The sequence below is a fragment of the Peromyscus eremicus genome, chromosome 1 (assembly GCF_949786415.1).
Source record: "Peromyscus eremicus chromosome 1, PerEre_H2_v1, whole genome shotgun sequence".
Taxonomy (NCBI): Eukaryota; Metazoa; Chordata; class Mammalia; order Rodentia; family Cricetidae; genus Peromyscus; species Peromyscus eremicus.
This window is the reverse complement of record NC_081416.1, coordinates 59259435-59274379: the sequence shown is the minus strand read 5'-3', so window position 1 is coordinate 59274379 and position 14945 is coordinate 59259435. Positions and strand designations below refer to the sequence as shown.

The 14945-nt window shown below is 52.7% G+C and overlaps 1 long non-coding RNA gene across 1 annotated transcript; it reads left to right on the top strand.

The window, feature by feature from the left end:
• Positions 1–5500: 5500 nt before the first annotated feature.
• Positions 5501–14027, top strand: LOC131898462 (uncharacterized). The gene is made up of 3 exons (XR_009375935.1): positions 5501–5607; positions 5894–6037; positions 13773–14027. It is a non-coding gene; the product is annotated as an uncharacterized LOC131898462 (long non-coding RNA).
• The last annotated feature ends 918 nt before the right edge of the window (positions 14028–14945 follow it).

Here is a 14945-nt window from a genome sequence, read left to right as displayed (position 1 = left end):
CTCTTTGTGATCTAGCCACTGTGAATGGAAACAGTGCACCGTGAACAGAACTTGTCCAACCAGTGTCCACTGTCTCTACTGAACCTACTCTGTCCCTGTTCTGTCCTTCTGGAACCTACCCCATATGTCAGGCCATCAGGACTGAAGGCATCTGAGAATTGAAGGATGGAGACACCCTGGGTCTTTGGAGGCAGCAGGTAGCCAGCGGCGGGATCAAGGATCCAAGTGTGGGGATGCAACTACAAGCCCCTAGGAAGGCCCTCGAGTTCCTCTTACACTGAACCTCTTGTAGGTCTGAATGTCCTAGAAGCTCCCACCACAAGATCTTGGTTTCTGGTCTGACAAGCACTGGCAGAGAAAGGTAGAAGGACGGCTTAGACCTCAGGCTTCCCAGCCTCAACCCCGGGTTTTGCAGCAACAATTGCTGAAAGGCAGAAGCTGTTGTTTCCTTGTTGGGTAAATATTTGTGGAAGCCCCAGGCTGTGGCTGACTGTAGCCAGGGCCCTCAGCTTTGCTCAGGCAGGCTACAACCCATGAGGAGCTCAGGGCCGCCCATCTGGGCAGGACCCAGTCCCTGCACCCTGCTGGCCTCAGTGCTGTCCTATGGACTGTGTGGAGTGGCCAAGTGCTGTTCTCCCACAAGGACCATTGCAGCCCTCTCGGGTGTGAAATGCAATTTACCTGAAATAAAGGCCAATTATGGAATTACCTAATTAAAGCTGGGAAGAAGGCTGGGCCTGGCAGGATGGACGCTCAATGCCCGCCCGATGCCCACGGTCTGAGGGAACAGATGGTGCCCCGGCCTGCCGGGCTGGCCACATTCCTTCACTCTGTCCCCCTATAAGTGACCTAGACAGCACACGACCATCTGGTGTGTGACACGTCCTGCGGGCACCGGACAATGGCCCAGCAGACCTCTCCATGAGAGGGCCGTCGCCCGGGCAACGGTGGCATGTGCGGGAAGGCCCATTCGCAGCCCCTCCCGCGGCCCTTTCTTCAGGGCCCTTTGTGGGCCTCGCCTCAGCTCTCTAGTGGCTGGGCTGACAATACCCATGAGTATTTGTCCCCAGAGCTGTGCCTTTGTCCCCTTATCGAGGCCCTGGTGTCCAGTGGGTGCTAGGAGCATTTGCTAGAGGACCAGCAAGGCTCCTGTTTCATGGGATTGCCTCTCGCGCTGCCCTTGCTCTTTCTGGCCCAGCTGTGGTTCTTGAGCACTGGGCTTGGCCCTGCCCAAACCTGAGTTTCTCCCATCTTTGAGCCAGCATACAGAGAGAAGAGACCCCTGCTACCCAGGCTGTTGTGGCCTTTCACCAGTTACCTGCCTCTGCCTGTGACATAGGACAGTAAAAGTGTCCTTTAACAAAAGGCTGATGGAGATGAGACACCTAAGCCAGACAGAGGCACAGGCACAACCATATGCTTAAGGCAGCCGGAGAAATCCCCTAGGTGGGTGAGGCTGGCTCTTCCTCCCTTCGGCACTCCTGCCTGGCCTTCTAGCTAGACTCCTTTCCTTCCCTGATCTTCCAGTATCAAGCCACACCCCCTTTCTAGCCACACCCCCAGCATCAAGCCCCGCCTCTTCCTAGTCCTGCTTTCTCAGAGCAGAGAAAGCCTCCCAAAGGCCAGAAGGCTGCTGGCTGATCCCTCCCAAAACCACCCTGGCTAAACACATAGTCAATCCACTGACCCTGGAATCTCAGCAGCCATGTTAATCTGAATCTCCCTCCCCCAGCACCCAGCACCCCTCCCCATACATATACACACATACACACACGTACTCAGGACTTCCATCATGATGGGTAGGTGCCAGAAAGACAGTGAAACAGAGGGAGCAGCTGGCCCAGGAATGTCCCAACTTCAACTGGGCTCAAGCAAAACCAGTTAAATCACTGGATAAAATAAAGGCCACAGAGGTGTCTGGACCCAATGGAGAAGCCACACCTGTGCCCTGAAGATCACTGGCCCCTGCCTTTGGACCTGCAGCAGCCTCCCAGCCCATTAGAAGATGAAGGGCCAGGGACAATGCTCCTGGGACCCTCCCCACTCCTCCCTCAGCCGCCAGCAGGCACCCCCAGTATAATATGGCCTCCAACAGAGGGGGGACAACCCTCCACTGAAGTTCTGGGCCCTCAATTCTGAGAGTCTTCTTGGTTTAGCAAAAGCCACTTTCCCAGCACTGTGGGTGCCCTTCTAAGGTCTCCCTCTGGGTGATCAAGGGTATATCCCTCATCATACTCAACCTCAGGCATCCTTCTCCTCTTCTTGTGTCTGTATACTTGAGGTCTGGATGGAGCTAGGCCTATGCCCCGAGCTTTGGAGGCCACATCTTATCCCTCAGGTCCCCCCACCTGGGACAACAGGTGTCCAGGACCTAGGCTACTACAGGACCTAGGCTATGCTTAGGGCAGCCAGATCTGAGCGGACAACCTCAATTCTCATTGACCTCAGCATGCTGGACTATTTCTGCCCAGCACAAGGCTGGTAGGCAAGCAGAGCAGGGCTGTTTGGGCAGCATAGGAGCTCACCAGCCAACCACCTCTCACTCCCTGGTCAGTGGCTACCTTCTCTCCTGCTCTAGGACAATGCTGCCCCTGCTTTGCTCACTGGACCTCCTGAGCGTGGGTTGGTTAAGAGTTCTTGGTGTTGACCAGAGATGCTTCCCTAAGGGTGGAAGCATCTTGTCTTCTCTAATGGAGGGTCTAGGAAAGTTGAGGGATGGATCCTACTACCCCATCCCTAAGCTCTGGGACCAGGTCCCCTCCCACCAAGGCTCAGATACTGGTTGAGTGTAGGAGATAGAATCCACTAGAACACAAGATCCTTTTCTCTCCTGGCCAGTCCCTATATGGCCTGAGCTTGGTTCTGTTATCTGGTCTTCCTCTCAGTGTCCTTGTCAGGCACTCCAGGGTGCCAGGGAACAGCAAGGGTTCTCTTTGCATCCCCAACCCCCTCTGCAGTTCTCATGACACATAAGGGAGCCATCTCCACCCCTCTTCAGACTCTCTCCAATCCCCCAGGGCTCACTCCTGAGGTCCCAGAGAAAACAAGTCTTCCTTAGCTCCTAGAGCCCAGCACAGCCCCCAGTCATCTACTTCCAGGCCTGCCTTCACACAGGCCCAGGCAGCAGCTTATCAACCCAAGAGAACCCAGGCCACCAGGCTGATGCTCTCACTGCTTCTCAGAAGTGGGCCGAAGTATAGGGAGGGGGACATCAAGACATACTGAGGACCATAGTGACCCTCGAACCTTCTCACCCTCCTAGCCCCTCCACCCTACTCCAGTCAATCACACGGCCTCATCTTCCTGCCAAGCCATAACAGTGAGTAGCATCCAAGGGGGCTTCATGGGCAAGAAGGGAGCATCAAAGAGGACAGAGACCTAAAACAGAAGGCCTTCAAGCAGTGAAACCTCCCCACCTGGGGAATGAGGAAACCAAGCAAGGCCTAGGGTGAGGCCAAACAACTCAGTATCTGTATGTGTAAAGAGCCGTGGCATTCAGCAGAAACAGTGTGGATGTCCATGATCCGTGCTGCCCCCAGCTGCTATGGGCAGAGAGGCATCTTGTGCAGTGATCTTGATGACTGTGGACTCATAACTGAGAATGAGAGACATTTAAGGCTTCTGTGACAACCCCTCCCCCTTGCTCCCCCCCCCAAAAAAATCCAGATATGAAGTTATTGAAGAGAGTCCTTAAAAATTGTGATAAAGATGCTGAAATATTGCTCTTCGCAGTTGATGGCTTCTGGTGGGGGTGGGGTGGGGAAGGACTCAGTTTTCTTTAAGGGGCTGCCCACTGGGAGTTTGATCAGGCTCCAGTGAGTGTATGGGCAACCCAAATTGGACTTGGTGGGTTTTTTGTATTTTTGTTTGTTTGTTTTCTTATTGGGGGGGGCAGGCTCAAGGGTGGGAGGGTGGACCCGGGGGGAGTAGGAAGCAAGTGTGATCAGGTGCATTGTATGAAATTCTCAAATAATTAATAAAAACATTATGTTGAAGGACAAAAAGAGTCATGACAGAGAAGTTAGATGCTTCTCCTGGGAGCCTCAGGACTTGGATATTTAACTGGCTGAGACAGAGCTGCCTTCCAGAGCCTTGGGATGTCAGGGGCCAGGCCGAAGAGAAAATGGAGAAAAGCTCTCAGATGGCCAGAGCATAGCTCCTCTGCCAGCCCAAACAAGCTGGAAGTCACTAAGCACCATGCCTACCTGAGGCAGCCACCGGCCAGAGAGCCCTCCAGGACGTGCCCACTGATTTCAGGAAGGTTACTATAACTCCTGCCACATAGAGGGCCACTTGGGTCCTCAAAAATGCTGCTTATATATTGACAACTAATGAGACTCCCCAAACCCCTTTCTGGTTGTTTCTTAAGACTTTATTACCCTTCCCTACCACCAGCCCCTCCATACACGGGGGAGGGCCAGGCAGAATAGGGAGAAGCAGCAGGCTTTGAGTTCCACGTGAGATGGAGCACTTTTTGGTAGAATAGCCAGATAGAGCCTCATCCAGTGGCAGCTCAGGATTCCAGGTTAAGTGGGGCACCCATGGCTATGCTAAGACATGTCACAGACTAGGTACCCTGAGGGTTCAGAAGACCTGCCAGTGAGGCCTGGTAAGAGCACATGGGGAATCCCCCACAGTCCACAGGCCCCAAGACTCAACTGAAGCTAGAAGTTATCATCCAGGCTTGGGAGAAGGAGTTTCGTTCCAGGGAGGGTTCTCCAAGGGATGGGGATGCTGCAGGTCCCAGCAGAGGCCAAGAAGAGAGAGACCCCAGCATCATTCGGGAGCCAGGCCTGTCCTTGGGATGTATGGAGTCCCCTCAATAGAGCCTTCCTTAAAAGGGAACTAACAGGACAGTGACCAATCATCAAGGGTCCTGTCAAAGGAGTTTGGAGTACAGAACAAGGACAGTCAGAGAACCTAGGTCTGCTCCAAGCCAGGCTGGCTCTCCAGGGAGGGCCTAAGCTCCTGTGCTATGATGCCCAAAGCTAGACTTACTCTTCTCCAGCTTGTCCCCATATGGCCCAGGCAGACCTGCATGGTCTGCTCTATTTGGGAAGCTAGAGAATAGAGGTTCACCACTCTCCAAACCTTCAACAGCTGAGAAACAGTTCTTATGGGCTTACATGAAGAGAAACTAAGGCACCTGTGAGCTTTGCCTGGGGGTGGGTAAGGGACTGTCACAGCCTCTGGATGGTAAATGTCTTTTCATTGTTTTCAGGGACAGGATTTCACTCTGTAAGCCCAGGAAGACCTAGAACTTGTAACTTCCTGCCTCCCTAGTGCTAGAACCACAGGCCTGTGCCTTTTAGGAGCTTGAATTTCTGACCTATGAACTTGGCCAGGTACCTAAGTGTTATGTTCCCCTTCCATCCTATAGAGTGAAGTTAAGTAAGGCTATGCCAGAACATTCTAGAATGTTCTAGAATCTGCCTATTTGCATGGAACTACTAAGCATAGTTGGGGCCCAGTTGCCTGGGAAACAGCTCCAGAGCCTTTGGAACCCCCTGCCTACCTTAAGACTCACCTGAGCCTCAGTTCTACAATGTTCTAGATGACTCCTGAGTCCCCTCCAGAGGCTTGTTTCTTCCTGTAATATTTTTCAAGGTATAAACAAAACTTTGTTGTGTATCTCTCAACACCTTGAATCCAAAGACGAGGAGGGAGGCCTTTCTGTTCTCCAATCTACCACCTCTTGTGGGAATGCCTGCAACAGCAACACTCAGGGCTGAGATGGCCCTGTGCATCCCATCTCTGTGTATGTTCCCTTTCTCACAGTGTGAGACTTCTTAGGCAACTGTGCTCAGTTGTCCCTACAGAGGGCTAGTCATTCATTCCTTAGGCATGGCTCTAATGGGTGAGTATGGTGACTACATCCATTCCTAACCCCAAGGCAACAACCTCCATGTCCCTGAGCTGTGCGTGAGTGGAGCAGAAAGATCCACCAGGTATGTGGGCGGAGGAAGCTCATCATCTCCTCTGGCCTGTCCTGATCCTCTGGAGCCACTTAGGAGAGCTGGACAGGAGATTCAAACAAGTGAGTGATTCAACCCAAAACACTCAGAAAACAGAGGCTACATCCTTGAGTGGAAGAGTAGGGAGAGGGGCAGACCAGGAAGTTACAGAGAAGGGCTTTGAACTTATAAAGCATTCCCCACACATTCCCCCAGTTCCCAGCCTTCACAACTCTCATTGGATGCTGTTGAGTTCATTCTTCATTCAATAGCCAGCCCATGGCCAAGGACAGGATGCAAATGGAGTGCCTGGCAGAGCTCCCTTAGGTCCCTGTAGCCCATCCAAGAAGCTCTGTTCTTTACTGGGATGGAGGTCAGAAGATAACTGGTAAAGCAGGTGGCTTTCATATGCTGATGGCCTCCAGGCGACAGGACACAGGAGGCTGCCTCCACAGGCGGGCAGTGTCCCTCACTGCTCTGAAGGCTGGCAGGCTCCTTCTGCTACCTGAAGTCAGATCTTGCTTATCAAGATAGCTTGCCAACCCACACAACACCCCTCACCTCAGTGGCTCCACCTCCAGCTCTAACCCAAAGTCAATTGATTCTTCAGGGGTGTGCATACATATTTGTGTAATAAAAACGGGGTTCCTTTGGTTAATCGACTTGGCTGGTTTAGCACAGAGTTCAGGAAAAGGTCCTAGGAGACTGGGGAAGACATGTCTCCCTCCCCTATACCACCTAGGGACACCAGTAGCTTCCCCAAAGTGCACAGAGAGGGCAGCCCTCAAGAGCTGGAACTGTAGAAGGGCCAACAGAAGCCAGTCCCGTCCCCTTCTCCCCAGATATAAATTCCTCTACCCTCTTCTCAACCACCAGCCTGGGAACTGTCCTCAAATCACTCTACCAATCCTGTGTCCCAAAAGCATCCAAGGGCTTCAGTTATGAGGCACCCAGCTGGCCTGGCTTCCAGAGAGCCCTGCCAAAGCCTGGCACCCTTGCCCCCAGCAATCACTCTCACTGCCAGGAGCAGGGAGACCTCAGATCACCAGCAGATTTCTTTCTCGAAGCACTCTGGGCCCTGTTCCCCAGGGAGCCAGCCTCATGAGCTATGAAGTCCCAGGGCCTCCAGAATCCACCTGCAGCTAGACCGCTCTAGGAAACTGAATCCTAGCAGCAGATGACAGCCTAGGGTGGCAGGGCAGAATGCCCATTCAGCCTCCACAGCAGCCAGCCTGCCAATGTAGCAACTGCTTCCCCACCTAGGCCCTCCCATCAGAGCCTAATGAAATCCTGGGAGCCCATACCAGGAACAGAGGGGTAGGATGTACCCCACCTTGAAGCCCAGGACAACAGGGAGGGTAGGTAAGGAAGACAACTGCCTCTAGAATCTCACAGACAGGGCAGCCCAGAGCAGGATTAGGGACTTCACTGCCCTGCCCTGCCCTGCCCTTGCTCCTGTCCCATACCATGTTCTGAAACTAAGGCTGGACCTTTATCCACCTTCCCATTTCCATGGAACAGAGCTGGAGAGAGCCATTCTTCCCAGTGCTCATTTCACAATCCTCCCTAAAGGAGAAGATGAATGGAGACTGTTTTAGTTAGGGCTTCTGTTGCTGTGAAGGGACACCAGGACCACGGCAACTCTTATAAAAGAAAACATTTAATTGAGGTTGGCTTACAGTTTCAGAGGTTTACTCATTATTGTCATGGTGGGAAGAACAGCAGTACACAGACAGACATAGTGCTGGAGAGGTAGCTGAGAGTTCTACATACTGATCAACAGACAGCAGGAAAAGACTATAAGCCACACTGGGCCTGGCTTGAGCATCTAAGACCTCAAAGCCCGCCCTTTAGTGACACACCTCCTCCAACAAGGCCACACTTCCTAATAGAGTCACTCCCTATGGTCCTGTGGGGGCCATTTTCCTTCAAACCACCACAGAGACCAAGCCTAAAGGTTACTTATGAGTTGGGCAAGAAGACAGAGGCTAACATCATCACAAGAGGTGAACATAGGCTGAAGTCACTGAGTCATTGCCCACCAGCCAAGGCAGACCTGGAGCTGCACCCAGGCCCCATGGCCAGTGCTCTTTCCCTTATTACCTGCTAGGCTGCCCTTCTAGCCAGGAGTCTACCCCCAAGTCCCAGACTCCATGGTAGCCTCTCCTGAGGATAGGGACACTGGACTAGCTGCCTCTCCACTCAGCTCCTCTGTGAGGCAGGTCATCCTGAAAAGAGAGCCCTGTGGGTGAGAGGTAGGAAGCAGGGATGAGAAACTCTCACAAGAGCCCAGTCAAGGCCCAGCCCCCTGTTTCTTTAACTGCTGCAGCTCCATCTTCCCCTGCGCTACCACCTCAGACCAAATTGGCCCTTGCCACGCCGCCGCCCTCCCCCGCCCCCCCCCCCCCCCCCCCCCCCCCCCCCCCCGTCTCTGTTTGCCAAACTCCTGATCATCCTACAAAACCAAACACAAAGCCTTCCCAAGTGGATCCAGGATCTCTGGCTTTCAGGACCTATTGTCCCTACAGATGAGGTAATGTCCTCAGAGTGGATTACAGAGAGGACACTTGAGAAGGAGAACCCATGGGGATTAAGAAATGCTGACCTCCAAGGAAGCCAGCTCAAGCTGGACCCAAGAACTCCTGAAGACAACTGCCAAGGGGCTGTGGTCCCTCACAGCCTTGAGCACATGGGACTCGCTATTTGCTGGGGACCTGAGGCCTAGCCCCGCAGAGTGGGAGGTGCCTGGTGTGGAAAAAGAGGCACCGGCTTTCCCTGTTCTCCACCAGCCCTGCACACAGCAAAGCCCCTGTGCCCCACCAATACAGGATCACTTGTGTGCTCATGCCCTAGGCTCATACCTGGTCCCCAGTGTCCCGGACACCAAACGCACCCAGGACTACATACATACATACATATACTTCACAACCAGCAGGCAGCAGGTTCATTGTAATGATTTTGTGTGTTATTATTCAAATGTAAGTGCACACACATGTTCTGCGTGTGCAATACGTGTGCATGTGTGTGGAGGCCAGAGGTCAACCTTGAATGCCATTCCTTAGTCTCTGTCCACCGTTTTTTTTTGTTTGTTTGTTTGTTTTTGTTTTTTTGAGACAGGGTCTCACATGGACCTGGAGTTTGCCAAGTAGGCAAGGCTAGGGACTAAAGTCGGGTCTTCATGCTGTCAAGGCAAGCACCTCAACAACGGAGCTCCCTCCCAGATCTTTATCATCATCTTTACTAATCACTGCTATTACAAGGCCATGTCCATGCAAGTAGAAAGTATACCCCAAGTTACTCCCATTCCCCCCCCGTGCTCTGCTGGCCTCCCTCTCGCCTCCCTCCCATTAGTGTCTTTTGTTCCCCCAGTTTCTGATTCTGTTTCCCTATCATCAGTGCATAGATGACTTTTTGTTATCTCTGAAGTCTAGGACCCACAAAGGACACTTGCAATGTTTGTCTTTCTGGGACTGACATAACTCACTTAACGTGATTATCTCCTGTTTTATCCATTTTCTTTCCAACCACCTCACTTCATTCTTTTCTGTGACTGAAAAAAAAAAAAAGTTCCATTGTGTGTATAAACCACATTCTCTTTGCCCAGTCGCCTTTTCTTGCATACCTAGGCTGCCTCCAAACTCAGCCATTGTGCATAATGCCGTGATGAGCGGCGACGTGCAGGGTATCTTTGTGATGTGTTGACTTAGAGGCCTTTGGGTAAATACCCAGGAGTGTATAGCTGGGTCATATGGAAGATCCATTGTTATGTTTTTGACAAAACTTCATACTGATTTTCATAGTGGCTGGACTAGTTTCGTTCCTTCCAGCCGTGTAGTGCACACAGGAACTCTTTTCTCCACAGCCTGACCAGTGTTTGTATTTCTGGTGACTGTCTTTCAGACCGAATGAGATGGAATCCCAGTGTATCTGGTATATGTGCACATGCAGGACACCCCAGAATGTCATTCTTCATGTGCGTGTCCACCTTGTCTCTCATTGACCTGAAACACTGGCAAATTGATAGGCTGGCGGGGCCCAGGATCTACCTGTCTTCACCTCTCCACAAGCCTGGCCTAGCTTTAAAAAAAGGGGAGTGGGAGGTAAGGGGGTCCTGGGGATTGAACTCATATCTTTATGCAAATGGAATCATCGCCCCAACCCTTCAATGTGGCTTTTGTTTACACTTCTGGCAACTGGTGAAACCAAACAATGCTTTGTGTGTTTCTTAGCCATTTGTACCTCATCTTTCAAGCATTAGCCCGCATTCTGCTGGTCTGTTTATTGAGTAGTTTGATGCTTTAGTGTTTAGTTTCTTGAGTTCTTTATACACTCTAGATAGCAATCCGCTCAAACAGGAGATTATTTTAAACCTTGGTGGTCATGTTGTGCCAGGGACTGCCCCACAAGGCAGGTGACCACTGTCCCCATTGCTATCAATGCCTGCTGACCATGCCTATCCTAGCCATCTCACCCATGTTGAGCAGGCCTGAAGGTGCTTCAGGCCTGAAGGTGCTCGTCCCTTCTGGAGAACATCTTAGTGTTCTTAGAGTGTCACTTCCCTGACCCCTGACCCCAGGCTGCTCTCTCAGCTCCTGGAGGCCTACCCAGAGGTGGCCGGGCCTCCTCTGGTGTGTGCACAGGCTGAAATGCAAGGCTTGAGTGGAGACAGCCTTCTCCAAGGCCCCATAGCCCTGGGCCCAGCTTCTTTCCTCCACCTCACAGCCAGTAAGCCCCAGGAATCCACCTGTTCCCGTCCATCTCTGCAATGCTGAGGTTACAAATGTGGGCCACTGTGTTAGCTCCCCCCAAAAAACATGGGTTCCAGAGATAGAATTCACATCTTCATACAAACTAAGCCATCTCCCCAGCCCCACAAACTGGTTTTTATTTGCATTTCTCTGATGGCTGATAAAACTGAACAATTCTTCATGTTTATTGACCCACAGGTAGGGATGAGCCCATATATAACGTCCCAGCCACTCAGCCGCATCACTGATGAGGGGACCATGCCCCTTGGTTCATGAACCTGTGGTTCAATGCCAGGCTGTGCCAGGAACTGCCCCATGTCCATACCCTCACTTCTCTGAACACCCTTGTCTAATCTCTGAGGAAATGAGTTGGTCTTACTACAGTGTCAAGGAAGTCTTCAGCTTCCGCCTTGGCTAGGTTTACCCTTCTAACTCTACTAATCCTTACTCCCAGCATCTTCTCAGTGGTCACCCTGGCCCTACCTGCATCTCTCTAGCATCATCACTCTCTCAGGATGGAATCTGAGGTTCGAGAGGTCTGCTCTGCTCATCCCAGGATGGACCATGAGCCTTCTTTCTGTTGTTGGACCCTTGCTTGAGAAACCTCACCACCTCTAGACAGGGTCACACATGGTCCTCACCCAGAAACAGCACTCCCAAACACTCCCCTGTGTCCACTTTGTGAAACCGAGGCCCACGGGCAGCCTCACACTGCTCCCCAGTCCAATGGAAGTCATGGGATCTGCTATGCGGACCCCATTTGAGGAGCTCCAGTGTCTAAGCCACACTGTAAAAAGTCCAATGGCCTGGAGAGGCCTATAAGAGACACAGGCCACTGACATAGATCCAGAGTCCTGAGGGCTTGCAGTCCTGGCCTGCATTCTGAGGCATCCCGGAGTATCTGGCAACTCCAGCTCTCTGGGCCTCCTTGGTGCTGAAGGCAGAAGACCCCGGCCCTTATGGCTATGGGTTCAGAGACTGATCGATCCATGCAGGTGGCTACCTAAGGTGTCTCCAGCACCTCAACTTCCTGGCCAGCCCCAACAGGGCTTGGGCAGGTATTGGAACACCTGCCACCTGAGGAACCCATGAGACCAGACTGGGCCAAGGAGCCGGCTAGCCTCTGCTGGAGGCCACGGTGCAACCCCGGGAACAGGCGCCCTCATGGGGGTCACGGGCCTCGGGGTGCCAGGTCCGGCCTGGGCCGCCGGGGGCCACGGTGGGGGCGCAGGCCAGGGTCGGGGGTCCGGCGAGCTTTAATACGCAGACAAAGCCTCATTTGCAGGTCAATGCCGCGGCACACTCGCCTCTCCCCTCGCCCGGCGCCCTTTGTCCGGCCGCGCCCGCTCCTCGCGCCAGATGGCCGCGGAAATGCTAATTTCGGGCGCCCCCCCGCCCCCCGCGTTTAATTGCGCCTCCGCAGATGGGCCGCGAGTGTGCCGGCCATGTAGATGAGCGCGGCCGGGCCCGGACGCGGGGCTAAGGAGCTGCGGGACTGCAGGAGTGGGGGAGGGATGCGGGGGAGGGGGAGGGGAGGGAAGGAGAAGGGTGGGGAAGTGAGAGGAGGGAGAGAGGAGAGTGGAGGAAGGTGGGGAGGGAGTGGTGGGGGAGGGGAGGGAATGAGAGGGAGGGTGGGGGAGGGGCGCCGCCCCACCCCCCAGCGCGCCGCCGGGCACGGGCGAGCACCCAGCGGGCCGGGCGCGGGGAAGCGGGCTTTTCTCTTTTCATTTCTCCAAAATGGGATCTTAAGTGACTCTGAATGAAAACAAATTGGCCCGCTTTCTTCTCCAAACAGACTGCGCGCGGGGCGGTGGGGGAGGCGGGCGGTGGGGACACGGGACCCCCTGCCGGGCAAGCCCTCGGCCTGCGCCCTTCCGCCCAGGCCTGGCTGCTTTGGCTGCAGATGTGGATCTCCCATAACTGGGACCTCTGAGGCCTCACCTTGCAATTGAACAGAAATTCGCTGCTGCCGCCCCCACCCCTACACGCCCAAACTGTTTTCCAAGCTGGTTGGGTCAAGGGGGGAAAGGGGAAGGGGATGTCAGCCTCACCTCCTGCAGCCTTACCAGGGTGGAGGACAGCAGGACTGTTGGTTGGGCTGTCTGGACAGAATACACTTATGGATGGGTAGGTAGGTATAGGGATGGATAGTGAATGAGTGGGTGGATAGATGACTAGAGAGATAGATGAGTGGGTTGATGGATAGGTGATGGGTGGATGGATACATGGATGAATGCATGGAAGGATAGATTAATATTGAGTGAAATGGATAAAATGGATGGATGGATAGAGGAGTGGTGGATGGATAGTGGGTGGGATGGATGATGGATGGATGGATGGATGGATGGATGGATGGGTAAGTAAGTGAAAGGGACTAGCAAGTCCTCCTGTGGTGTGCCCATTTGCTAGCATGATGTCAAACCAGCCTCAGAGCACCATACAACCATAGTCTTCCAGGGGTGAGACAGCACCACGTCCTTTCTCTGGGACACGTCACTTAGTCCTTCAGTGGGCTGTGTGTTTTGTCATCTGTTCAAGATGGATCCTAATTTATGGCACTGGCCCACTCTGAAGTCAGCTGACAAGGAAGATCTGGCCCAACTGCTCCCAGCATTCAGTTTGTCTTCCAAGGCCTTACTCTTCTGGCCTGGCACCAGACTGCGGCTCCTGTCCTCCAGTCCATCCTACTGCAGCCTGGGCTGGCTAAATCCCATCCTGCCCCAACATACCCTGCCCCTGTAAAGCTCCTCTCCTCCCGCACTTCCTCCCTGGTGTCCTTTGAGCATCCTGAACCTGATGCTCTTCCCTGGACTGGGGTCAGGGACCTCGTTCTTTGTCATATCTACCTCCCTTTGCTCCTGCCTTGAAGAGACTCCTGCCCACACCCCCAAGGACTCTGCTGACCCTCAGTGTTCACCCTGACAGTTCCTGCCAGCAGTGACACTAGGTGGGTAGGGGTGGCTCATAGGAAATGCACATCCAGGAAACATCATTCAAGTTTCCAAGGCCAGGGATGGACCTGGTCTCCTGTTAATGTGGAATTCACAGACCTCTTTGGCTTGCTTTCCAGTCCCTACAGTCCGAGGTCCCATCTTCCTTTTGGGGGCCTACTCAGTAAAGCCAGTCCCCATCTCTGCTGCAAGTCTTCAGTGAGTTTTGGATGGACAGCCTGGCCTGGACCTTGATGGACACTCTGCTGTAGCTGCAATGCATATGGCCTGGTGTGGCTTCTGGGGAATGTTATCTTCTTCATCATACTTTCACTTCTCCACAGAAGCTTCTAAAGCCTGCCACTCGGAAGCTGACCTTTCCTAACACACTTCCGCGTGGTGAGCATCTTCAATTTTAGTCATTATTTAGGTGTGCAGTGTTAGGTTTAAGTGGGTATGAGTACACATGTGTATAAAGAAGGCCTATGGGGACCAGAGGTTGTTGTTGGGCACTTCCCTCTATCACACTCCACCTGTCTTTTAAATATATTTACTTAAAAGAAAAATTCAAAACTAGGGTACTGCCTTCTTAAGAATTTCAGAGTATTAGGAATCAGGCTTCTTCTTTTTTTTTTTTTTTTTTTACTACATAGTAGTGTTGCTACCACAAGGGACTTGAAAACTCCAACATAAACTCATGAGATGAACTAGTGGAAACCAGAGAGGAGGAGGAGGAACAGAGGTGGGGACACAGAACAGTGAGCAGATGCTTTAGCTGTAAATTTCCAATAAGGGATGCTGAGCCTAGACTGGAGGTGGATATCTGGTCAACCATCTTGGCTTCAAGGGGAGAGAAGAAAACTTGTAAGATGGAGGGATACCACTGCAGCCTCCATAGCAAGTCTCTACTTCTCATTCCCAGAAGGGCGTGTTCCCAGACTTCAACATGGTCTCTTCAGGAGGGTTTGCTGTCTGTGGTGAGATGACAATCCAGGAAAGTTTAGTGTCTATGACAGAGACAATCCAAGACTCCCAGCAACCATTGTGGGCATTGTTTTTTGAAGGATCCTTGCTACCACCTCTTAGGATTCAGGTCACTTAAATGGACAACACTAATTGTAGTACGGCTTTGGTATTTCCCTGATGTCAGGGGACAGGTTGTGCCATCTTCAAGGTTTTCAGTTGCATCAGCACAAGCTTGTTCCAGCAGAACCTCTTTCACACCAAGATGACATAGACTCATCCCTGTTTCCTTGGCAGTTACACTCTGCCACCTCCTTCAAGGGAAAGTAGGTAATGGGGGTGTTGGGGCT